General features: G+C 35.5%; 1 protein-coding gene and 1 pseudogene across 4 annotated transcripts in view; both read right to left on the bottom strand.

Annotated features, from left to right (window-relative positions):
• Positions 1-26186, bottom strand: part of PHYHIPL (phytanoyl-CoA 2-hydroxylase interacting protein like) — a 76327-nt gene that overhangs the window by 32146 nt on the left and 17995 nt on the right. The gene's annotated exons all lie outside the window — the stretch shown is intronic.
• On the bottom strand, positions 2807-3445 carry LOC112931054 (male-enhanced antigen 1 pseudogene; annotated as a pseudogene).

The raw sequence follows: 26186 nt of genomic DNA, 5'->3' as shown, positions 1-26186 counted from the left end.
GCTTCTTAAAGTAGGCCTGTATTTCTATAAACTTTCTTCTTAGAACCAGTTTTCCTTTATCCCAAAAGTTTCAGACCACTGTGTTTTCATGTTCATTTGTTTCCATGTGGTTTTTAAATTTCTTCTTTAATTTCCTGGTTGGCCCCACTCATTGTTTAGTAGCATGTTATTTAACCTCCACGTTTTTGTGGTCTTTCTAGATTTTATTTTTTATGTTGACTTCTAGTTTCATAGTGTTGTGGTCCAAAAAGAGGCATAGTATGATTTTCATCTTCTTGAACTTGTTGAGGCTTGTTTTGTGGCCTAATATGTGGCCTATTCTAAAAAACTTTCCATGTGCACTTGAATGTGTATTCTGCTGTGTTAGGATGGAATGTTCTAAATATCTGTTAAATCCATCTGATCCAATGTGTCATTCAAAGCCACTGTTTCCTTGTTTATTTTCTGTTTAGATTATCTGTCCATTGATGCAAGTGGAGTGTTAAAATGCCCTACTATATTTTATTACTATGGATTAGTTCATGTTATTAACTTTTTTTAATTTTTATTTATTATTTATGATAGTCACAGAGAGAGAGAGAGAGAGAGAGAGAGAGAGAGAGAGAGAGGGAGGCAGAGACACAGGCAGGGGGAGAAGCAGGCTCCATGCCCAGGAAGCCCGACGTGGGATTCAATCCCGGGTCTCCAGGATTGTGTCCTGGGCCAAAGGCAGGTGCCAAACCACTGCACCACCCAAGGATCCTTGTTATTAACTGTTTTATGTATTTGCGTGCCAATATTGAATGCATAAATATTTATCATTGCTATCTCTTTTTGTTGGATTGTCTCCCTTATGATTATATAGTATCCTTCTTTGTCTATTTAAAGTCTAGTTTGTACAATGTAAGTATTCCTACTCTGGCTTTCTTTTGATATCCATTTGCATAATAAACTTTCTCCATCCTCACACATTCAATCTGCAGGTGTCATTAGGTCTTGTAGGTAGCATATAGATGGGCTTTTTTTTTAAAATCTATTCTGTCTAGCGTATGTCTTTTGATTGGACCATTTAGTCCATTTACATTTAAGGTAATTACAGATAATATATATTTATTTATCATTTCATTGTCTTTTAGTTGTTTCTGAAGATTATCTGATTTTTTTTAACTTTCTTTCATTAACATTTCTTTCATTTCTCTAGTTCATTTGTTTAGAGATATATTTGGATTTCTTTACCTTTACACATTACTTATCTATTAGTGGGTTTTGATATATGGTTACCATTAGGTTTACATATAACCTCTTCTGCACATAGCGACCTTTATTAAATGGATGGTTGTTTAACTTTGAACCCATTCTTTTCTCCTTTTCTCCCCATGTTTTAAGCATATGTTGCTACATTTTATCCTTTAATTTTGTGAGTTTCTTGACTGATATTTTACAGGAATATTCTTGCCTCTCTTTTGTTTTCTACCTTTATAATCTCACTCTTGGTCTCTTTTTTACTACTCAGAGTTCCCTGTAATATTTTTTGCAGGATGGTTTAGTGGTCATGAACTCATTTAGGGTTGTTTGTCTAGGAAATCCTTTATTTCTCCTTCCATTCTGAATGATAGCTTTGCTGGATAGAGTAGTTTTGGCTACAGATTTTTCCCTTTCAGTATTTTGAATATATCATGCCATTTTCTCATGGCTTGCAAAGTTTCTGTTGAAAAAGTCTCATGCTAGCCTTATGGGTTTCCCTTGTAAGGTACTGTTTTCTTTTGTCTTACTGCTTTAAATTTTTTATCACTATATTTTGCAAACTTAATTAATATCTTGGCTATATGTCTGCTTCTGTTGATTTTGATGAGTGTTCTCTGCGTCTCAGATCTGGATATCTGTTTTTCCCCATATTAGGGAAGTTTTCAACTATTGTCTCTTCAAATAAATTACTTGCCCCCTTTTCTGTCTCTTCTTCTTCTGGGATTCCCATAACATAAATGTTATTATGTTTAACGGAGTCACTGAGTTTCCTAAGTCTATTCTCATTATGCATAATTCTTTTTTCTCTCTTTTGTTCAGCTTGATTACTTTCCATTACTCTGTCTACCAGGTCACTAATTTGTTCCTCTGCTTCTTCCAACCTGTTGTTCATTCTATCAAGCACGTTTCTCATCTCATTTATTGAGCCCTTTATCTCTGCTATGTTATTCCTTATCTCTGTGTTAAGGGTCTCACTAATGTCTTCCTCTCTTAAGTCCAGTGAATAGCCTTATGATTACTACTTTAAATTCTGTCAGGCATGTTATCTATTTTGCTTAGCTCTCTGACTGTGGCCTCATCCAGTCTTTCATTTGGGATAATTTTCTGTCTTCCCATTTTGTCTAAGTTTTGATGCCTGTTTCTCTGTGTTAGTAAAGTCAGCTATGTCTCCTGTTCTTGAGGTTAATAGCTTTATGAAGAAGAGATCCTGGAGTGCCTTGAGCCTAACACTCCCGAGAAGGTCTCCAATGTGTGTGCTGTGTGTACTCTGCTATTTTGTCCTGGCCACTTTATGCTTCAGGCCAATAAACTGCAGAGGCTCTCTTTCCCCTGTTGTGGGTACTGTTTGGTCCCTGGTCTGAATGTGGTACTTTTTTTTTTTTTTTTTTGGCTGTGTACATAGGGTGCTTTATTCTCCATAGAGTGATACATGCTAAGATGGGTTGGGCTTGGGCCAATGTCCCCATATGTACAGAACTGAATAAAGTGGGTCTCTGAGAAGAAGTCTGATTTGCCTTGATGTGGAAAGGGAGAGAGGGAAGATGGAGATGGACATTACAACCAGAGATGTGTTCAGTCCTGTGCTGGTTCTGGCCTGGAATGCAGGGAGATACAGCAGCTCTTAGGGTAGTCACTTCCAGGCTGGGGCTCCCTGCCGAGCTTGGAGGGCCTTCTGTACCACATCTTCCCACCGGGCATCTGAGATCTCCCGAGCCCAGGCAGGAACCCCTGGTGCAGGCAGGCTTACTTCAGCCATCGTCCTTTTCACCAGCTCCACATGTTCCGGGTCCATGGGAATAGAGCTGTGGTTGCTCAGTCTGGTAGCTCCCTCCTCCTCTTCATGGTTGCTGTCTACTGGTGGGTCTGGCAAATGAAGCCCCAGTGCCTGGATCCAATCCTGAATATCAGCAACTACATCTTCACTACCCCCCACCGGTGCCAGCTCCACCTCCTCTTGTTCAGGATCTTGGTTCAGGGGCTGATAGGAGTAGCCAGCTGGGCCTGCCCCCGTTTCCTCCTGCTCTTCCTCAGGCTCCTCGCTGCTCCAATCCCCAGTGCCTTCTGTTAGGGCCCTGGTGTGGCCCCAGTTCCTCAGTCTGATTGAGGAAAATATGCTCGGGGCCCATGGTGTCTCCCCCTAGAACTACTGCTGCCATCTGGGCAGGGGCTGCTCAGAGCCTGCGGCTGAACCCCTGAATGTGGTACATTTTAACTAGTTCTGTTTGTGAAATGAGACCTATCACCACCACCATCAAAACTGAGGCACCACAAAACTTCCTTGTCAGGAGACACAGTGACAGATGAGCTGGCCTTCTGGAAGGGGCTTGCCACGCTGGGACTGAGGCAAATCTGCCCAGGAGTGGTGGTTCCACTGGAGTGTGGAGGAGGCAGGGCCTAGTGTTACTTGGTGAATGTTAGCACTGTACTGTTTTCCAAAGATGGCCTTTTGCTTATGCTGAAGGCTGAGGGAGGGAAATGGCATTGGCCAGTTTCTTTGTTCACAGTGGTGTCTCTCCATGAACAATGCCTCTCTGGGATGTGCAAATATCCTCCAAGATAAGCAAATATCCTCCCCACTGTGTGTCCCAGGCATTCTTTAGATCACTGTTTCCATGCTGTATGTCTGAGATTGTTTTCCTGCACTCTCTCCTAGAGCAACCTCAGTGCCCTCGGGCCTCTTTCCTACTGACCTTTAACACTCCAGGCCTTAAGTCCTGCTGCTTATAAAAACTCATTGAGTCCCTTTCACTTTCCAAGCTGATTCCATGGGGTTCTTTTTCTGTGTGTGCTCTTATGTGCTAGTGTGTTCTCTCACCCTTCTCCATGACTGTGGCTCCCTCCTCACTGCAGTAGTCACCATCCATTTTCCTCCTAAACTATGTCTCCACACATCTTACCTTTTTCTATGTAGCTTCTTCTTTTCCTTTAGTTGTAGGGTTTGTTCTGTCAGTCTTTAGGTCAATTTCTGGGGTATTTAGGATGATCTGATAGTTACCTAGTTGAATTCCTGAGACAAGGTAAGCCTAGGATTCTTCTCCGTCATCATCTTTCAACCTCTATGCAAGTTTCTAGTAAATTCATATATGTTGAAAGAGAGTAATTACCCCATGCCGTAAATTACCCCATGCTTCTGTATTGAATATACTCTTACTTTTTTTTTTTTAAGCCAAATTACTTTGCTGATCCTATCTAATTTCCTGTCTTTAAGGTGTTATTTAATCTTTTAAGTTGCTATCCTGCTTGGTGTATTACAACTCTCTACAACCCGCTGGTTGTATTTTTACACAATATATCACTATTTTATTACCTCACCTATGCAACTAATCCTTAATTAAGCCTCTCTTTATGAATTATTTCTCTTACATTTATGCTTATAGCACATCCTGATTATCTGCACATTTTCATAGTTATTTCACATCTAAATCATTAATAAAAATGTTTAAAAGCATACTGTCCCAATAACCATAGTATCCAAATGGCATTTCAATATGATTTTGAATCTTAAAATATCTATTCTGTGATTACATTTCCTGAGTTTAAATCCATGTAACAGTACTTCTTTATTATAAGAATTCCAATTAATTTTTCAAGAAAGTTTTATGAGATACCTTTTTATTCTTCAGCAATGATGAAACTGCATTTATTTAACCAACTGCAGCACTATTGAAACCTCCTGATACCAAATGTTTTTTCACAGCCTCTCATTACTTCATCAGGGGTTAGAAGTTACAAAGGGAGGATGTAAAAACTCAACTATCGTAATATTAGGAAAACAGTTCCACAAGGAACATTGGCACCTGATTACTAATGAAAACTTTTCCTGTCTGTAAAGGGAATCTATGTGGTTAAAAGCAGGGATATAATCACCCTGGAATGACATACTCTCAAGTCTAAGACACTAATATTCAAAACAATTTGAGTGCATTTAATTTACAATGCTCATGAATTTTAGGATTTTGAGTTTTTGTGTGAAACCAAAACTATCTCTGTGGTGCTGACCCTCCACATATACCTCCAGATTCTCCAGTTTACAGACAAACATAATATTCTGGCACTCTCACATAAAAAAAGAACAAGACTAATGCTTCATACTCTTTGTAGACTTATCTCTCTCAGCCATATCCATTGTTAAATTCCAAATTAAATTGTCTAATCAATTTTAAAATAAATATGATCACTGCCCCTAAAGTTAAACTGAAACATTAAATAAGCAGCAAAATGAAAAAGTATAACTCATTCAATATCTACTGTACAATTAAATTACTCAAAATATACATATATGGGCTTAAAATAGTGAATAAAAATAGCAATGATTTTTTTTGTCATTTTTCTTTATAAAAGCAAATGGCAATGGTGATGATAAAATGAACACTTTTTGTTAAACATGCTTTAAAGATGAAGCAAATTTGTTTTTCACTTGTCTTGATTTCAAATGTTATAAACTATTTATAATAAAACAAAAAAGCCTTTCACAGTTGTTGACAATAATAAAACTGAAACAAAAGAAACAATTTGGTATGATTGAAAAAAACACTAGGTGACAATGGTAGACATCAATTGTCCCACTGAGGTTCTCTCACTAGCTGAGCAAATCAAGGTAAAAATTTTTGTTAACTACAAAATACAATATTTAAATATAGCATTAGATCAAAGCCTTTTAGTAACAGAAACATTTACTGAACACCTATACCTGCTACGCAGTGTTCTGAGTGTTTTACATATATTATTAATCCTCATACATTTAATAAGTATTATTATCATACCATTTTAACAGATGAGGAACCTCAAGTACAAAGAAATTGTATGACCTGCCCAAGGTCAGATAGCTATTATGAAAGCTAAAATATCAACCTAGGAGGCCTGGCATTAAAATGTAGGTTCTTAACCATGTAATACAGCTGCCTTATCATAGTTGTTCTAGAACTGTTTGTAATGTTTTGGGCAAATCACTTAATCTTCATTGTTTCCTCATTTGTAAAATAAAAGAACTGATCTGCATTAGAGTCTTTTTAAAGTTATTTCCGACTCTGTATCGGCTTACCACACTTTTCCTCAAGTGAATATTCTTAAGCTTCTTGCATTTATTAGTTAACAGCATTTTCCATCATCTCATGATGAAATTAAATACATCCTTACACCCAGGAATTCAATTCTGAAAATTCTATTTTCTGATAGCATTTCATTCTAATGGGGCAATTAATTGGGACACCATGGTGTAGTGGAGTAGCTTAATATCTCTTACTGACATGTTACACAACCTTAGCCAAGTCACTTCTCTTGAACACAAGTTCCTCTTCTTTAAACCAGGGGGACTTGTTAATGCGTTCCATTATTTTTAGTGTTCTTTTATTGTTCTTGATTTGAAAATCTCAAATGATAAAAAGAACACAACTGATCAACTTTAATTTACTTAAAAGTTAACCATTTATATCTATCTTTTTTGTCATTTTATATTATTAAATCCTCAACAAGGACACCCAGGGGCAGATAAAAGTAGAAGTGAGCAAAACACAGATATATTTCTTGTTTTTTAGCAACTCTGCACAAAAATGGCATGAAAAAAATCAGGACCTACATTAAAATTAGAGTCTGAACTGCTTTTGCTGCTCCTTTTATTCAGGACTAGAGAACAAAATACAAGTTGTTTGCATAATCCTATTCTCTGCTATTTCAATTTACCTGGCATTTCCTGGTCCTTTGTTATTTTTGTATGTATTAGTAAGAACAATGTTTTGTGTTTAATGCCTTATAGTCAACTAGAAACTGAGGAAGACATACATTTGAAGTGGAATTGTAGCATGAGTTTAAAACTATCTTAGAGAAAAAGATACTTGTTCATTATGGATATCAACTCAACGTTCTTCCTTCTTCCTTCTTCTCTAATAATGACCCTTGTTCACCCATTGTATTTAGCAATCTTAAAAAATTATTAAGCTATAAAGTGAATTAATTTAATTAACATATATAAAGGTACTTCCATATAGTAAAATACAAGCATCAATTATCAAGTCTCAAACTTCCTGCAAAATAGTAGTCACTATCTATATCAAAATGAAAATAAACTAATAACTTTACATATAAATGGATCTCATTAGCATAATGTTGTGACTTATAAAAGCAGTTATGGATATAACAGTTTGGGATATAAAATAAATCAACTTCATGGAACTCTACATACAGAAACTTGCTGAGGAGCCTTTCATTTATTCCCAGTGGATGACTAAAGGCATTTTTATTTTTATTGTAGGAAACTTATTGATGGATGCTTCGTTTTTACATATCACATTTTAGAAAATAAATATCAAACTATACAAAGAATACCTACATGTACAAAATGCTAAACTACTGACACTATAACAATTTATTCCTAACTCTATTTCTTTGGCTTTTTTTTTTTCATTTTTTAAAATAGCACTTTATTTATTTAGAAATACATACAGGGAACAGTCCCAACATGACTAAGGGATATCAGAAAGTCTCTCAAAGTATAGAATATTATTTTTCTGCATGTAGTCAATACCAGCTCATGTCAAGCAAACTTATACAACATGATGAGAATTCCACAGCTTCCCTAAAGGAATAAATATTGCATACAAAATCTGTATTCCTACATTGGAATAAGAGATGAGAGATATCGTCAGGTTAATGAAGTTTATTTTTCATGGCCCCTTATTTGCATGATCTCCTTCCATAGTCTAGTATACAACTGTTATGTATAATTATGTATTCTTTTTTTCTAAAGAGGGTCCTCCAAATTATTTAAGGTTGAGGTGACAGTATTTATTTAGAACCACTCCTCCAGAGTAGGTATAAATATTTTTTGAATAACTATATTGATATAGCCAATTTTAAACTATTATTTACCTTTAAAGATTTTTAATAAAAATACACCTTTATATAAGTGTATAGTTTAAGATACTTTCATGCAACAGATACATGATGATTTGATATACATATACAGTGCAATGATTGCTGCAGTAATTATTGAGTTATTAACGTACTTCCTCACAGTTTCTATTTTTTTAAAAATGAAAATACCTGAAATCTATAATCTTAGCAAATTTTCAGTACTCAATATAGTATTATTAGCTATAGTCATCATGCAGTACATTAGATGTCTAGACTTATTCATCCTATGTAACTGGAACCTTTTACCCTTTTACCAAAATCTCTACATTTCCTCCACCTCCCCTCCTATTAGCCATCATTCTATTTTCTGCTTCCACACATTCAGCTTTTTTAGATTGTACATATAAGTGAGATCATGTAGTTTTTTCCTTATGTGTCTGGACTTACTTTACTTAGCATTAGTCCTCCAGGTTCGTCCATGTTGTTGCAAAGGGCAGGATCTCCTTCTTTAAGGCTGCATAATACCACTGCACATCTATACCACAAATGTTTTATCCATTTATCTAGTGATTGACATTTAAGTTGTGTTCATAAGTTGGCTACTGTAAATAATGTTGCAGTAAACCTGGGAATGCAGAGTATCTCTTCAAGGTACTGATTTCATTTTTTTTTTTTAGGTATAAGTCCCAAATAAAAGTTTCTGGATCATGTTATTAGCAAGAATAATCAGACAAGACCAGAAATTAAAAGGCATTGAAATCAGAAGGGAGGGCAGCCTGGGTGGCTCAGTGGTTTAGTGCCACCTTCAGCCCAGCGTGTGATCCTGGAGATCCAGGATCGAGTCCCACGTCAGGCTCCCTGCATGCAGCCTGCTTCTCTCTCTGCCTTGTGTCTCTGCGCCTCTCTCTCTCTCTCTCTCTGTGTGTGTCTCTCATGAATAAATAAATAAAATCTTTAAAAATGATGAAATCATAAGGGAATAAGTAAAATCTCTTTACAGATTACAAAATCCTACACATAGAAAACTCTAAAGTCTCTGTGTGCACGCGCGTGCACAGTACACACACAGTTTGAATTAATACATGAATTCAGTAAAGTTAAGATATAAAACCAATATATGAAAATTCCTTATGCCAATAATGATCTATCAGAAAAGAAAATAAGAAAATAATCTCATCTACAATAGCATCAAAGAGAATAAAATATTTAAGAAGGAAGATTTATTTTAAGATTAAAATATTAATCAAGAAAGTCAGAAATCTGTACACACTGATAACTATAAAATACTGATGAAAGAAACTGAAGAAGATACAAATAAATGAAAAGATAGGGATCCCTGGGTGGCGCAGCGGTTTGGCGCCTGCCTTTGGCCCAGGGCGCGATCCTGGAGACCCGGGATCGAATCCCACATCAGGCTCCCGGTGCATGGAGCCTGCTTCTCCCTCCGCCTGTGTTTCTGCCTCTCTCTCTCTCTCTGTGACTATCATAAATAAATAAAAAATTTAAAAAAAAAAAAAAAAAAAAAAAAAAAAAAAGAAAAGATACCTGGCGTTCATAGATTAGAAGAATATTGCTAAAATGTCCATAGTGCTCAAAACAATAAAGAGATATAATCCCTTATCAAAAGTCCAATGATTTTCAGAAAATAGGAAAAAAAAAATCCCAAAATTAACATAGAACAACAAAAAACTTCAAGTTGCCAAAGCAATCTTGAGAAAGAAGAACAAGAGTTGGAGGAATCACATTTCCTGATTTCAAGTTATAATACAAACTATAGTAATCAAACAGTATGGTAGTGGACTGGCATAAAAACAGACACATAGACCAATGGAACATAAAAGAGAGTCCAGAAATAGAACAAACATATATGGTCAACTAATTTTACACAGGGGAATGAAGAATACACAACGTGGAAAGGATAGTTTCTTTAATAAATGGTGCTGGGAAAACTGGATATCCACATGCAAGAGAATGAAACTGGATCCTTACGCCAGACACAAAAAGCAACTGAAAATGGATTAATAACTTAAACATAAGACCTGAAACCATAAAACTCCTAGAAAACACAGGGTAAAAGTTCCTTGACACTGATTTTGGCAATGATTTTTTTTGGTAAAACATCAAAAGCTCAGGTAATGAAAGTAAAAATAAGTGAGACCACATCAAATTGAAAAGTTTCTATACTGCAAAGGAAGTAATCAACAGAATGAAAAGGCAACCTACAGATTCAGAGAAAATATTTGATAACCATATATCTGATAAGGGGTTAAAATCCAAAATATATAAGAAATCCATACAATTTAGTAGCAAAACAAAATAAAATGAAAAAAGAAAAGAAAAAAACAAGTAATTCCATTAAAAATGGGGAAAGGACCTGAATAAACATTTTTCTATAGAAGACATAAAAATGGCCAACAGATATACGAAAAGGTGTTCAACAAAGCGTTATCATCAGGGAAATGCAAATCAAAACCATAGTATAAGATACCATCTCACACTGGTTAGGATGGCTATTATCAAGAAAGAAAAAAGGTAAGTGTTGATGACAACATGGAGTAAAGGGAATCCTTGTACATTGTTGGGAATATTAATTGATATAGCTATTATGGAAAATAGTATGGAAATTCCTCAAAAAATATAACCTATTCTTCAAAGTTGATCTCAAATCTCATCTCTGAAAGCTTATCCTGATGACTCAAGGGTCTACAGACATGTAGACCTCTCAGAATGTTATAGAACTCTGTCAGTATTGCATAGCCCACAGATTCTTCTATTCTACCCGATTTCTATATTACATGGGCTTTGGAATCACATAAGACTGATATCTTTGCTACTTCTAGTTCTATGATCTTGCAGAGATTACTTGAAGTATTTATGATCAAGTAGTTCATCTTAAAGATTGTGAAAATTACACTACATCAGGAGAAGGAATTTTACCATGAAAACTAAGGAAGCCTAAGTTTCCAGAACCCTTCATTTGTACTTGTACATGGTACTTTATTGTGTAGCCATAATTTTGTATTATTTGTTTCTCAAATAGGATGCTCAAAATTGTATAAACTTCAGACACCACAAAATCTGGATCCATACCTGCCTCTAGTAAGAAAATTACAAATATGCAGGCCCAATGTGTTTAAAAACAAGAGCAGCCAGTTAAAAATCTTTAGCTCAGGGATTTGGATGACTCAGAGCATTAATAGTGGCACTTCTGAGTATGATTTCAATGAAACTTAAGGCTTTTGTTTTTATTTTTTAATTTAAATTCAGTTTAGTTAACATATACTGCAATATTAGTTTTAGGAGTAGAAGTTAGTGATTTATCAGTTGAATATAACATCCAGTGCCCTCCTTAATGCCCATCACCCAGTTACCCCATCCCCCCACTCACCTCCCCATCAGCAACCCTCAGTTTGTTCCCTATAGTTAAGAGTCTCTTATGCTGTGTCTTCCTGTTTTTATCTTATTTTTCCTTCCTTTTTTTTTTTAATTTTTCCTTCCTTTCCCCTATGTTCATCTGTTTTATTTCTTAAATTCCACATGAGTGAAATCTATGATATTTTTCTTTCTCTGACTTATTTTGCTTAGCATAATACCCTCTAGTTCCATCCACATCATTGCAAATAGTAAGATTTCATTCTTTTTATGGCTGAGTAATATTCCATTGTGTATATATACCACTTCTTTATTCATCAATGAAACTTATGTTAATGTTAGAAAACTATTCTTTGAGTGGCCAATTGGAAGGTAACACACCAAGTGAAAACAGAATAAATGTTTGCTCTTAGTCCAAGATAACAAAGGTTTATGTTGACACCATACCTGAATCTCTGTTTCTTCCGATAAGGTCCTTAAAAAGAACTGTTTATCAGATGAAGGTAGGAATGATAGCATGCTATTAATATACTTAGTAGGAAGTGATATACATTAAGTTTTCCTTACATTTTAGTTATTAATCATCATAAATACATTAGTTATCTAAATTTATTTTTTAATTGGATAAAGATTTATAGATATTATGTACCATATTTTTAGATATTTTTTCTACATCTGTACCTTCATTGTGATAGACAACTTTGTGAAAAAATACTGAAAAGTACAAGATACATGACAATATAATAACATCACAGATATATGCACAGAAACAGTTAAAACATTTCAAAAGCAAGTATTTCTTTGAAATATAAATATCATAATTATATTTCATAGAGAAAAGTGAGGAAGATGTACATTTTCCTCTGCACTAGAAATTCAAAATTGGAAGCTTAAAACATACATAATAGTTGTTATTGACACATTACTTATTCCTTTCATTTCATTCCAGTTTTCACCAGCAAGTATACTTAAAAATACCAGAGAAACTATTGCATCATACAGTGTTTTCTTTTAAAAATGAGACTATTTGTATTCAGAGCATTGTTATAAAATTGATCATCACACTGAAATATATCTTCCTGAATATAAAGAATACACCATTTCCCATCACTTCAAATTCTCCTTATACTTGAAAACTAAAGTGTTTCAATTGCAAAATAAAGATTGGAGACAATGTGTTTTTGTTAAAAGTTGTCTAGTATACTATCACTTGCCACCTCAAAGTTAGGCAAAAGCAAAAACAATTCTTCATAAGTAAATATATAAATTTTGAGGATTAGAATGTCACTCTAAGAATAAAAAAATAAAATAAATATTACAAAGTGTTTTCCCAGATATAGTTAGCTAATTGACTTACACATTCAACTAACATTAGTTGAATGCCTTAGGTGCAAGACGATACAAAGATGAATCAATGAGACATTACAATTCATACTTTCAATAAGCTTATGCTGTACGTATGCATATGTGTGAGTTTGTGTCAAATTTTAATATATTTACACCTATGTATCTTTTCAGATAGTGATCCATTTCTTTGCTTCCCTTCATAACCAAACTTCTCTGATCATTTGCCAAAATGAGCTATCTCCCTTTCTTCACCTCCTATTCACTGTACTACTCCAAAACAAGTCCTGTTGACATGTCAACAATAAACATGAGTATCCACTGGATACTCTTCAGTTTTCCTCTGACTTTGCCCCTTAACAGCCTTTAACACAGTTGGTCATTTGCTGCTTCTTAAGACACACTTTTAGTTTTTCCTCCTATCTCATTAACTACTCTCTTGTATTCTCCAGATTCCTGTCTAACCAAAAGATGTTTCTCAGGGGTCAACAACAGTGCTGTTCGATACAACTTCCTATAATAATGGAAATGTTTTCATATGTGCCGTTTTGTATGGCTGCCACTAGCCACATATGACTATTGAGCACTTGAAATGTGGCTAGTACAACTAAAGAACTAAATTTTAAATTTTATGTGATTTTAATTAATTTAAATTTAAATAGCCATTTGATCCTAATGAGTACTATACTGAACATCATGGCTTTAGAGAAAGCCCTCTTTTCTTACTTCTCACCATAAGTAATCTTTCATCTTTTGGCTGCTAATTTCCAAATTTATCTCTCAAGGTCTGAGGTATAATAATACCACTACTTGTATGTCTCACAGACATATCAAATTTAAAATACCTAAAACGAAATTATCTACTCATCTAGAAATTTTAGACTTTAACAATACAGGTTTAACTGATTTTTTTTCAATTAAAAAAAAAATCCAAGCTCCTGGTGCTCCTGGGTGGCTCAGTCCATTAAGTGACTAATTTAGTCTTGGCTCAGGTCATGATCTCAGGGTTGTGAGATGAGCACTGTATTAGGTTCTGCACTTAGTGTGGAGTCTGCTTGAGATTCTCGCTCTCCCTCTGCCACTCTCCTTATTCATGCTTGCTCATGTGCACACACTTTCTCCCTCTCAAAAATAAATAAATCCTTAAAAAAAATCCAAGTTTTTTTCTACCTGAAGGCTGCTTCCTCTGCCTTATAATGCCTTACCTCCAGTCCTTTAAAAGATACTCCTCTTCCTACAGGTCTCAGTTTAAATATTACCCCTGAGAAACCTTCTGTGACTATTCTACCTAACAGTACGTTTATCTCTTGATTAATCATATTCTCCAAATTTTCCTTATTTCCTTTGCAATATTTCCATAATTTCTATTTATTTATGTATTTAATGTTTTTCCCACTAGACCAAAAGATCTATGAATACAGGGGTCATATGTATTTTATCAACAAGAGTTCCACAGTGTCCAAAAAACTAAATATTTATTGAATACACATGAATGCTTAAGTCAGGAAACTAGTCTATTCCATTATTATCAGTGTTTCTGTGTACCCTTCCAGAATATTCTATATACCTGGACTTGTTATCTGCTCTTTCCAGATTTGAAATCAACAATTCTTTTTTTAAAAGATTTAATTTATTTATCTGGAGCGGGTTGGCGGGGGGGGGGGGGGGGGTGGAGGGAAGAGAAAGCCAGAGAGTACAAGCAGGGGGAACAACAGAGGCAGAGGCAGAAACAGGCTCCCCCCTGAGCAGGGAGCCTGACATGGGGCTTGATCCCAAACGCAGACACTTAACTGACTGAGCCACTCAAGCACCCCTCAACCACTCTTTTCAAAGATCACTGGTTGTTTTTCATGGAAAATGTTATTTCAAGACCATAACTTGGCACCAAGGATGTTTGTTCCTACTGGACTGATCTTTGTTTCCAGGACTTTTCATTTAACAGAGCTAGGAAATAATTAGTTTTATTTTTGAAGAGAAAAATCATCATGTGTTCTACTGATACTTCTAATTCAAATTAGGTTCTACAGGGTTTTTTTTTTTTTTTTTTTAGGTTCTACAGGGTTTTAATTCAACTCATCTCATATTCATATTTCCTTTTTTAAAAAAAAATTTTTATTTATTTATGATAGTCATACAGAGAGAGAGAGAGGCAGAGACATAGGCAGAGGGAGAAGCAGGCTCCATGCACCGGGAGCCCAACGTGGGATTCGATCCCGGGTCTCCAGGATCGCGCCCTGGGCCAAAGGCAGGCGCCAAACCGCTGCGCCACCCAGGGATCCCTCATATTCCTATTTCCTTTCTCCTATGCCTGGTTCTCAGGGGATCAAGGATGATAAAATTAGAATACTACATATTTACTCATTTTTAAAATCTCACAATCCACACATGACAGTCTCAGAATAACAATACTAACATTATTGCTAACAATATAATTTCTTGAACAGTTTTAAGTTTTCTTGGTTTTAGTTCTTTTTTCTGTAAGGTATACATCACTGGGGATGTACAGGCTAACTGCTGTGTTTTCAAGTCACTTGAAATACTTCCTCTCTGATTATATCACCAGTTAAAATACATTTTGATGTTCAATTTGACTAATTTAAATTTTAGGGACTTTTTTTTCTTTTCTTTTATTGCAGTAAAATTTATCAGTCTTTCTTATCATGGTTTCTTTGTTTTGTGTCATTCCCTAAGCATTTTCTGCATTCCATAAATATGTATTCATTCATGTCTTCTCCTTGTACTTTACTCCTTGTACGGTTTCATACTCTAAACACTAAAACTTTGACATGAATTTATGGTGCAGAATAAGAATCCATTTTATTTTTTTTAATCCTGACGGCTACTAGTTGTCCCCATACCATTTATTGAATGATCCATCTTTTTCCTCATGTATCAGAAATACAAACATTTATTAAGAGTCCAGACTCATAATAGGAGATTTAGTGGCAGAGGAGTCAGTAACAATGGCTGAGAGCATCTGCTGGCAATGGCACTAGTGCTAGTACCTAAAGTAGACTATTTTTATGGCGGAATCTTAGCTGTGTTATACCTTTTGTTTTCTACCCAACATAGATCCTCCAGCTTTAACACTTACTTCAAAATTTTCCCATATATTTTGTTTTGTTTTGTTTTTAATCAAGGTAGTTTTGACAGTTTGCAGCCAAGAACCCTAGATTATACAACATGAATTTTCTCCCAGAATTCAACAGTGAATTTTCCCAAAGAGTTGCCTTTGGGTCTCAACTTTTCATTCTCTGGCTAAACTCCTGTCCCTGACTGTAATTACCAGAATTTTCACTACCATCTCTAGTAACTGACTCCTAATATGTATCACTAACCACGAGCTTATTATCACCTCATTATTGTTGTATTTTTCATTTCAGAGAGTAAACATACCCACAGTTGGTTATCTTAACATTTAAAGCTATCTTTTAAATATTATTGTTCTAGAAATATCCTGAGGCTTGATAGCATGAGATGCTAAAGGCAAAGCAAGTAGAATGATTTGATTAGAAAAAGGTAGGAGAAATGGCAGGAAACAAGGATGGAGTAGAAGACAAAGGTCAAATCACAGTTTGATTTGTTTATGTTAGAGTTAATATTTAACAATATAGAAAATAAACCATTGGATAATTCTGAGTAGTAAATGACATGATCAGATTTTTGTGTTAGAAAAATCATTTCGGCAGACTACTTCGGTAGAAGTATGGCTACCAATTAATTTTTAAAGTTTACAATATGAGTTTATAGATAAATATGAATAAAAGATTATCAACTATTGCCTTAAAAGTGATATAGACAATATGGTTTCTAATAAAATCAAACAGAACCATTAACTGAATTATAATCTATCATAATTTTACTATATATCATGAATAATTTGACAAGCAGATAAAATCTGCATTTAGAAAATCACTGTACCATTTGGAATGCATACAGATTATCTACCACATAATCTAAAGTATTAAACTGAGCATATAAAAGCCCATAAACTACAGAGCTCATAGCTACTTAGGGTATATATTTAAATCACTGTTTGGTTTTACTTGTATAAAAACAATAATACAAGCCCCTTCTTTGAAAAAAGGAAATATAAAATCAGAAATATAAATTTAATTTTAAGAAAGGAATAAGTTTTTATTTAAAGACCAACTGTAAACAAATTGATCAATTGATCTAAAAAGTATTTTGGTTTATTCAGATGCTATGCTCTAAGGCAGCTAAATTTATACTTGATGAACTAAATAAAAGATCTATTTGTGTTATTCAAGAAGGTATGTTTAGCTATGCCCTATTCTTTAAGTAAAAGATCTCTGTTGTGTTAGCTGATGGTTCAGTGAGAAAAAGACTTTCTTGCTGTATTTTAATAGAGAAGCCCATCTTTAGCTATGTGAAATTGATATAGGAACAAGTTAGGGGCAGATGAGGCTAGGAAGGGAAAGATAAGGGAAAGGCCCCAGAGTCAGGCTCCTACCCATTCCAAGAAAATAGAGATGAGACAGTAAAAATAGAAAAAAATAAACCTGAATCCTTAGCTCCAAAATGTTAGGGAGTATCTCCCTTTAATGGCTACTTAGAAATCACAGAAATAGGTCATTAAGGTGTTATCAATAGTCCCTGCTCAAACCAAGACGGCACAAGAATCTCAAGGCCATGGGCTACCTGAAATCCCAGATGCAGAGAAATATTATGGAAGAGATATTAACCTGAGAGAAGGGAACACTTTGTTTGGGCTTATGATAATTACAAAAACATCTTGTTTGTTACTATGATAGTTTACAAGTCCACCATGTTTGTTCTAAACACCTACCCTGATGTTGACAAGAATTTTACCAAGTTCCCTGGTCAGTTTCCTAAAAAAGACAGACCATAACAGCCCTCAGTGGCAACCCCGTCTGGACCCATCTCAGTTTTGAGAGCTTTCTCTGTATCTCTGCTTAATAAACTTCTATCGCTTTGCTCACTCTCTGTTGTCCGCAAGATTCATTCTTCGACTCTGTGAGACAAGAACCAGCTGTCCCGTATCAAAATGTTAACTAATTTGTTAATAAATCATGTCATTTTTTCATAATTTTGAAAGGTCATAAAATTTGACTGGTATAGGAGATAAACTGCACTTACAGTTAATCACTGAAAATGTAATAATTTGCCACAAACAGGTGTTTTTATCCTTTTATGTCTCTTTCGATTTAGTTCTTCAGAAACCACTAAAAAACCTATTACAATACAACAAAAAATGAACCCAGACCAGTTTTTAGTTACTTAGTAGCTTTTATAATTTTCTGCCTCCTCTATGCAGTATATAGGTTTATATGAGTATAAATGTAGTTTTGAATGTTTCTAAACCTAAATACAACATAGAGTTGTATGCACCAGGACTGGTTAGTCCTCTGGACTCCCAGAACTACTCAATCTTTACATAGAATTTTCAAATAACTGCCATGAAAATAGAAACTCTGTTAGATTAAAGATGGGTTACACTATAGCTAGTATGCAGAGACCCAGAGATTAGACAGGCCATAGAAGTAGAGATGTCAATCAGGGAAATTCTAAATAGCAGGGAGAGGTAACCCAGACAAACTATCAAAGACATTTGTCAGTCTACAAACAGCTGAAGTCTCATTCAATAAGGAAAGTGAGACACAGAATGAGGAGGAAGTAATTTAATAGTAGGCAAGGAAAGTTTGGGATCCCTGGGTGGTGCAGCGGTTTGGCGCCTGCCTTTGGCCCAGGGCGTGATCCTGGAGACCCTGGATCGAATCCCACGTCAGGCTCCCGGTGCATGGAGCCTGCTTCTCCCTCTGCCTATGTCTCTGCCTCTCTCTCTCTCTCTCTCTCTCTCTCTCTCTCTCTCTGACTATCATAAATAAATAAAAATTAAAAAAAAATAATAGTAGGCAAGGTACAGGTGATCATGCTGTTGCACCAGAAAGGCCTAACAGAAAGTTATAGAATTCCACCTTTAAGAAATCATGAAAGGCAAAATCCTAGTATTTAATACAGCAACCTAGGCTAGAAGCAACTAGGATAATGTACAAGAAAACAAAGCATAGATTCATTTATAAATGAAAACACAAGGATTCAACTATTAGAGATAGATATAAGAAAGGACTTCATTAAAAAGGTCAAAGCAAGAGCTTAATTACTAGAATCAATGTACTAAAACAAAGTAATGCCAAGAATGGGTTGATGCTAAGGTCATAAAACCCTGACCCTGATTTCCTTATAGTATCTGTTCTTAAAATATAGAATTGTTACCAGTGACTGGACAAGAGCCAGACTTAAATGTAGTTATTAAGGAACTTAAGTAATGAAATCCAGAAGGATTATCAGACTCAGGCCTATAATTAATACTAATTCAAGCTTTATTGCTGCTGTTGTCACTCCAGAATTCACTCTGTAAGTATGGCTTCTACCTCTGCCTGAAAAAAATTAGCTGGAGTAAAATTACGGACACAGGTTACCAATTAAACTCTGCAAATCTCTAGCATATGGATAACTGGAATGTTGTACCATTCTTTCAGCAGTGGGTATGACAATAAATGCGTGACAAGACAGGAACATTCACAAATATGCTCTCCATGGTGAACTGACAAAATAACGTAATCTTATTAAGGACTTTAAAGAACAAAATGAAGAAATATTCATAATATGAGCAACTGAAAAATCTTATGGTTAGTGAGCAGAACATAATGTTGAAATTAGAAAAAAAAATCACAGAAAATTCTTCTTTGGAAATACATGGGTCAACTACTTCCTTTTTGGTCCTATGGCCAACACTGCATACTCTTGAATTCATGAAAGATAGCTACTTGGAATGTCACAACCCCAAAATAGAGCTGCTCCATCAGGATGGCGTGAATCAAATGTCTACAAAGAATTGGGACATTTCTCGTAGTCTAACTTTAAGTATACTGACTTTATGTTCTTTTAATAACTTTATGAGATTCCTTTCTACTGACTCTATTTGAATTCTTGGCCCTTAGGGAATATAAAATATTTTTTAAAATATTTGTTGAATAAATCATAAATGCATTAATGAAGAAATATTTTTTAAAATATTTGTTGAATAAATCATAAATGCATTAATGAAGAAAATGAAAGCATGAAAACATGACTACAGCATACAGGAGATGGCACTCCCCCCAAGTAAGGTTGGCAATATTTAATATGCTAAGTAAAAGAAATCTCAGATTAAAAGCCAATTAAAAAGTTATACAGATGATACACACTCAAAAGAGAAAAAAATCTGCACGAAGCGAGAATCTGGTCCTTGAGTTTTCCTGGCTGATGCAGAAATGGAACCAAATTAAATGTGCACTAATCCAAGGACTTTGAAACTAATGATACTCCTCTTCCTTCTTCTTTTCTCTCTCTTTTTAAATGAATTTTCATTTGACTGATGGAAAATTCAGAGCACCCATAAAAAAGGGATCTGGTAAAAGTCATCACACCCAAACTCACAATATAATAAAATATGACTTTTAACATCATAACCACTTAGACTATTTAGAATGGTTATAAACTGTCCCTTCAAATTATACTGTGTACCCTAATAGTAACATATAATTTAAATAGCAGCGCAGTCATCAATTTTCATAATACTTAATGCTAATTTAAGGTCTAATCTCCTAGCAAGATAGAACATTTTATATTTAGTATTTGTTTATCCTGAAAACATATTTTATGACTTGTTTTCCTTTCTGATAGCTCTTTTTATAGTTTCTCAGAAACTTGGTTTATTAGCCTAAACCCTATATACATTCTATAAACCCTATATATTCTATAGCCAAATGAATACTTTTCATTGGCTACTTTTCATTTGGCTATATCAAGGTCAAATGAATACAGAGTTCTATAACAACGATGAAACCATTAAGCCTCTTTTGTTCTCTTCTTGTCAAAGGAAAGGAATTCTTGTATACTCAGCTAACTGAGCAATTTACCATGATCTATGATTTAGTAATCTCTACATTCTACAAAAGTTGAGATATATGTATTGCAGTTTATGTTGATGTGACCTTTACTATTATATGTACAAATTATATATACACAGTATAAATTGCAAAATAAAATATATTAACAATTTGAAAATATCCTATCTGAAGTATATCTATTACTGATTTTATGTTGTAGGATAATATATGTTATTGGAATTACACAAAGCTTATACAAGTCCTGACTCTGTTATTTACTAGCTATATAACATTAGAGGGGGTATTTAACTTCAATAATCCTTGATTTTCACATCTGAAAAATGGAAAGTTTGAAATAGATAACTGTTAAGGTATTCTCTAGCTCTAAGAGTCTTTTTCCTTAATTCTAGTTATAAAATGTAACACTACTTAAGCAATAAAAATTCAAAAACGGTATAAAAGTAGGTAGAATTCAGAAAACACACACACACACACACACACACAGAGACACATACACACGCCCCTAAATTACCCAAGTTGTTAAGCAAAAGTTATTTTGGTTTTAATTATTTGAACAATAGTTGCTTAAATTCACCTCTTAACCACTCATGTGAAGACAATGCTACTTGGATTCTTTAAATCCTTCCTTTGCTAACCGTATGATAAGGTTAACATAGGATAAATTTTTAAATTGGCCCTTCAAGATCTGGCATATTTTTCTCTCTGGCCTAATCTCTGCTAACTTCCATTCTCATTCTCAATGCACACTAGGCCTGTGTTGGAGTGATCCCTTATACCTGGAGTATTACTGCCTATCTCTTTTCCCCTTCCTACCACTATTTCCAGGGACTTTTGCCTTCCTATTTTGCTTTCCTAATCTCTATTCATCCTTCAAGTTATCTCACTTTACTTCCCAGACTCTCTCCACCCTCCACAAGTCAGAAGACCTTCTTACATATTTCTGCTAGATGAATAAAAAATAAATGACAAGCCTTTAATATTTAAATAAAGTTTCAAATATATTTATAACTTTAAAAAATCAAGGCCCAGATTTCTTTTCAATATTTTCAATTTATAATTTTGATAAATCATTAATAAGTTTTTCAAATCTCATTACTGAAAGACTGAAACGGGAATGGGGAAGGCTTTATGACATTTTGATTCCTTAAAATCATCATATTATAGCCAAATAGGACCAAGGAAGGGCTAGCATCTACAAAAATGAGAAGGCAGATATTATATAGATTCAATTTTTTTTCCTATGCCCACTCTTCCTCTGTTGCATCCCACAAGAGAGCACAAATGCAAATCAAGCCTCAGGCATAAAGTATTAGCCCTGAGTACTTAGGAATGGAAACACACAAATGCAACTATATGTGACCTGGGATAGGCAAAAAGTAAAAATTATAAAAAATGTGCAAGAGGAACACCAAAGAATTCTGGAAATAGAATAAAATTAAAAGAAGGGTTAACTGTGTTTTAAGGAGAATTTAAACAAAGGCAGGCCCTTGAACTGTTGTAGGATTCAGTGTATATAATCCTACAGGAGTAGGAAGTATTAAGCAAAAGACAAAAAATAAGACTGATAGCATAGCCAGAATAAAGGAAGACGTGGGCAAATTGAAAGAGAAGAGTAAAAGTAAGGAATGCTGGCCTTAGCAGTGTGGTACAACAATTTGTACTTGATAAAGTAGCTCACTTCATACTTGGTGAGATTTTAAAAGGAGAACATATGGACTTTAGAGGAAAATAATAGTACAGCTGACTAGTCAGACAGGTAAGCTTGGTGAATAATGGGGTGACAGATGTCAAAACTAAGTGACTAAAAGAAGGAAGGTTGCAATAAGCTTCATGAAAGTCTGCCAATACACAGCACTTGAATTAGGGTTCCTCGGCAGGACAGACAGATACTGAAAACCTATTGTCAAAAGGGTATTTTGAGAGCAAGAATAAGATATGATTGCAGGAAAGAGCGGCTAGTGATATAGATTCATAAAATATTCAGTTATAAAGTTATGAGATAAAGTCAGAATAAACCAATGAAGAGAAAGAATTCAAAGGATATTATCCTAAGATTTTATATGTAGAATGCCTTTAAAGGTCAATGCCTAGAAAGTTGGGAAGATAATGAGAATATCTTTTGGAAAACGGGAGGACCATTATTGGGAGTAGTAGATAGCAAGATGTTTCTAAATTTGTGGCACTGCTTTAGATACTTGACAAGTACCTAAGATTTCAAATATGTGAGTAAAGACTTTTTTTTTTTTTTTTTTACCCAGGGGATTCATCTACCTTGCTTCATACAGAATCATGTTTTAAAAAATTAAAGTTCCAGTTAAAGATAGCAACATATAAGTATACAAAGCTTACTTCCACCTACAGATACACCAAATTTGCAGCTAAATATGGAACAAATTCCTCAGGGAAAAAAGAACCTAAAAAATGGTCTGAGTGACTCCTATGCATCAGGCAAAGGAGAGAAGGCCCATATTGAGGCAGGTGGGAGAGACTAGGACCCAATCTCACCTAAAATCCCAATGGCTCAGCACAACGGTAGCCAATAAGCAAGCACTCAGACTTTAGGTAAATGAGGCCCTTTTGCTAATCTTAAAGTGTTGGCCTGAGAGGCAGAAATCTAATTTAGTACATATCTAGGGTCCTCCTAACTGGAAAGCACCTCCCTCTAGCCAGTGGGTACCATTTTTTTTTAATGCTAATAAGCTTTCTTCTTTTTATTTTTTCCTTTTTTTCCCCCTGCAGATACCATCTATATGCTCTCCCTTATGTCTCATTCTACCCAGAAGACACTATCTTCACATACTAGGTGGTAAGCACCATGTTTTTTCTTTTCCTTTTTCCAGGAAGGTGACATCTATACATTCTCCTTATGCCTAATTCTGGTTTGTGAGTGCCATCTTTGCATTTTCCCTCTGCTGTTCCAGAGTGCCACTATCTCCCAATGGGGAATTATTACATGTATCTGATTTTGGCAAGTGCTGCCGAGAGGACACTACTTGATTGCCTGGTTCTGGAGATCAGAGTTGAGGGCCGCAATTCTGGGTCCCATGGGACTGTTAACAGTGAGATAGTCCTTGGCAGACTCCCACCCCCAGGGCATGGCACAGACAGCAAACTGACCCCACCCCAACCCCCAAGCCCAGCCTTTCTGTGAAAGAAGCCTATTTGCTTATCCAAGAGCTTTGGCCTAAGGAGCAGACTTCTGGTTTGGCATACAACTAGGAGGCTATGGAGGTGTTTTCAAGGAACGGAAGCTGGTAGACACAATATTTGTGCCCTCTTGCTGCCCTGTTCCAGCTTACCAGTATCTCCCTCCAAAAAAAGTGTATTATACTTTTTAATATGGCACCCCAATGTTTGTGGCACCCTCAACTACAGGGAGGTGTTAAAAATAAGATAGGCTATCTGTGCCCTATATGCATAAACCTATACATTTTCTGGCCCTAGTGGCCAGTGGAACTTTCGCCTGTGGGTCCTATAGGACTGTAACCCAAAAGAAGAGTCAAAAGACACAGCAGCTCAATCTTTCATTGAAAGTGGTCTTTTAGCTTATCATCATAAATGCAGTCTGAGGGGCAGATTTTTCTTTTTAAAGAAATATTTTATTTAAATTCATCAACTACAGTATACAAACACCCACTGCTCATCCTGTCAAGTGCCCTTCTTAGTGCCCATGGGGGGATGGGGTAACTGGGTAATGAGCACTGAGGGGCAGATTTCTAATTAAACACACACCTAAGGGCTGACTAGGTGTGACCTAGTGATCTCATTGTCTCCACTCTCCCCTGGCTACACTCTAGACTGCCAGTATTTCCCAGAGGAAAACTTTTACATGTATCTGGTACCATGATTGCTACGTCTGGTACCTAGTTTTTGCAGTTGCCACCCAGAGGATTCCCCTAACTTATCTGCCTGCCTTTGGTAGCCAGGCAAGGCTTGTGTCCTTGAGTTCTATAGAACTATAACAATCAGAGACAGTTGGGGGTGGTGAGCTACCACCCCCAAGGCACTGCAAAGACAACACACTAAAACATACCCCAGTCTTTCTGTTAAAGAGGCCAATTAGCTTGTCCTAGAGTTTTGGCCTGAGGGGCAGGTTTCAGCTTTGGCACACAACAGGGACCTCTGCAGGTGTTCTCAGTGAACACAAGCCAGTGGATATCATCTTTGCTCTCTCACTCTGCTCTGCTATACCTCACCAGTATCTCTCAGGAAAGAGTTTTTGCACTCCTTTGGAAGCACTAATTTTTTGCAACTGTCACTGAGAGGACACCTCCATATTATCTATCTGGCTCTGGAGGCCACTGGGGTTTAAGCTTGTGATTCCACAGAACTGTATATATTTGTGTACTTTAAAAGCTGCTGTATGAGGGTCTAGCTTCCAATCAGCCTGAATCTAAGTGCTGACTGAGATGCTCCCCTTTGGGACACTGACAGGTCTTGGCATACTCTCAACTACAAGGAAGCATTAAAAAGAAGACAGGCTGTTTGGACAATCACAAATTTTTGAGAGAAACCAAGAGGTCAGGCAGGGTTGAACAAAAAAAAAAAATAATCTCCTACCTCTGCCTGAGAGGCTCAGTTGGTTAAATGTCTGCCTTCAGCTCAGTTCATGAACTTGGGGTCCTGGGATCAAGTCCCATGTCCTGCTGGGACGGAAGCCTACTTCTCCCTCTCCCTCTGGCCTTCCCCCTGCTCCTGCTTTCCCTCTCTCTTTCTCTCTCAAATAAATAAATAAAATCTTTAAAAAAATTAATCTCATATATGAGGCCACTCTAACAAGACTAGAAGATGCAGCTGTTTCATCCATTTTACAGCAACCAACACAGAGAGCCAAACAAAATGAAGAAACTGAGGAATATGCTCCAAATGAAAGAATTAAATGAGACCTCAGGGGGGAAAAAGTTAATGAAATAGAGATATGTAATGTACCCAGTAAGGAGTTCAAATTAATGGTCACAAAGATATTCATGGAACTCAGGAGAAGAATGAATGAACACATTGAGAACTTCAACAAAGACATAGAAAAATATAGAAGAGTACAAAACAGAAGTCATAGAGCTGAAAAATACTTAACTGAAAAATAAACTGGGGGAAGGGAGTTCAACAGCAGACTAGATAAAGTAGAAAAAGAGATCAGTGAATTTGAGGATGGGGTAGCAGAAATCACCCAAATACAAAAGCAAAAAGGAAAAAGAAAAAAAAAGTGAAAATAACTAAGAGACTTAAGGACAACATCAAATGGACTAGTATTTAATATATGGGTTCCAGAAGAAGAAGAGAAAGAGTAAGGGACTGAAAACTCATTTGAAGAAATAATGGCTGAAAACTTCTTTAACTTAAGAAAGGAAATCAAACTCCTGATACAGAAATCCCAGAGAGTTTCAAAAAGACCCACACCAAAATACATTATAATTAAAATTCAGAAGTTTTTTAAAAGGAAAAAAAATCTTAAAAACATTA

Source organism: Vulpes vulpes, chromosome 4 (genome assembly GCF_048418805.1).
Source record: "Vulpes vulpes isolate BD-2025 chromosome 4, VulVul3, whole genome shotgun sequence".
In the NCBI taxonomy this organism is placed as follows: domain Eukaryota; kingdom Metazoa; phylum Chordata; class Mammalia; order Carnivora; family Canidae; genus Vulpes; species Vulpes vulpes.
The sequence above is the reverse complement of the archived record's forward strand: the minus strand, read 5'-3'. Positions and strand labels throughout refer to the sequence as shown.